This window comes from Portunus trituberculatus, chromosome 49 (genome assembly GCF_017591435.1).
Source record: "Portunus trituberculatus isolate SZX2019 chromosome 49, ASM1759143v1, whole genome shotgun sequence".
Classification (NCBI taxonomy): Eukaryota; Metazoa; Arthropoda; class Malacostraca; order Decapoda; family Portunidae; genus Portunus; species Portunus trituberculatus.
Genome location: NC_059303.1, coordinates 14,376,772 through 14,378,208, shown reverse-complemented (window position 1 = coordinate 14,378,208; position 1,437 = coordinate 14,376,772). Strand labels below are relative to the sequence as shown.

At 37.0% G+C, this 1,437-nt stretch overlaps 1 protein-coding gene across 1 annotated transcript in view; it reads right to left on the bottom strand.

Annotated features, from left to right (window-relative positions):
* LOC123499356 (exosome complex component RRP40-like) overlaps nt 1–1,167 on the bottom strand; it is an 11,834-nt gene extending 10,667 nt beyond the window's left edge. Inside the window, exon 1 of the mRNA XM_045247257.1 lies at nt 1,012–1,167. The gene's annotated coding sequence lies outside the window, so the exon portion shown is untranslated. The remainder of the gene's footprint in view (nt 1–1,011) is intronic.
* Nucleotides 1,168–1,437: the final 270 nt, after the last annotated feature.

Below are 1,437 nucleotides of genomic sequence, written 5' to 3'. Positions count from 1 at the left end.
TGTTACACAAGTTCCTCATTCATTTTGATATTTACTGTGCTGAGTGTTTCCCACAAAATTAATTAATGAATCCAAACATATAACAAAAAAATCTAGTGCCTTGTGTAGCTACTTTAGGGCCACACTCAAGCTTTCTCCTGTCTACCTGCCTGTCAGCCTGCCCATATGACTTCAAGATTTTATTCCTGTTATCTAACATGATTCTGCAAACTGTTACCAATGTATAGGTACTCCCCAACACACAAAATTTGTTGTTGTACAATATTTCACCTTTACGATCTTTCTTCTTTACTACTGCTTGTCTGCTAAATGATTGGTTATGATTCATGCTTACAATTGCTGAAATGTGCATTCATTCATTCTACAGCCAAATATAGTTGCATCTGTTTGGCTATGTTAGTAAGTATCTATGTGCACATATACTGTGAATGAATTTTCTTTTATCATTAGCATTATGCTGAATAGATCTATAAAATCGACAGCCTGACATTAAAGGAATAAGGTATGCATAAATGGCTGTATTTTGATACCTACATCAGTGAAACTGAAAGAGATCTCTAGCAGTAGGTAGGGTAGGGTAGGGTAGCTTATTTTGATTAAGTTAGGGCTGATCTCTAAGTTAGTTTAGGTTTAGATTTTATAAACATTATAGAGCTTTCTATGTATTTATTTTAAAGTTTAGCCAGATATGTTTTTTGCTTTTTTTTATTTTTTTATTGCAAAATTTGATATATTTTTGCCTTCTCCACCCACTTCTTGATGTCTGTGGTAGGGGATGCTGGGAAAACGGAGGGAAACCTTGTCCTGTATTTTTACCAAATTAAATATGTTTGTGTGGATGAAAGCTGCAGAGTCTATACAAAAATTATTTTCATATAATAATGCAAGCCTAAACAACGCCGACTGGAAGGGATAAATAAAACGGCTTACACGCACGAAGGTCAAAGCATTGCTAGAATGTTTTGCTAGCTACTTCAGTCCCAGGCATTGACTTGACTGCTGGTGTATTACCTTGTCAGCACCGGTACCACTGAAGCCTGTCACGTCCTGTTGCCACCACTGCTGGACCTCGGAGTCACGTTGCTTTGGGCCTCCGTCAAGCGCTGCCGCAGCAATGAGTGTTTGTTGATGTTTTCAGAGCGGGCCACGTGCAAGTCGCATGTAGTCGGATTTTGTATGTAGGAACCCTCATTAACCCTTCATAAGATGAGCAATATCTGTATTTATCTATTTACTTATGATTCTGCAATGTATACTATATATCTTTAGATTTTTTTTATACTCTACCCTTATATATTTGTCCAGGGGGTGGGTATTTAATTATCAATGCAGCAATAAATCAATTTCTCTCTCTCTCTCTCTCTCTCTCTCTCTCTCTCTCATGATATTATTCAAATATTCTTTACGAGAGAGAGAGAGAGAGAGAGAGAGAAATCA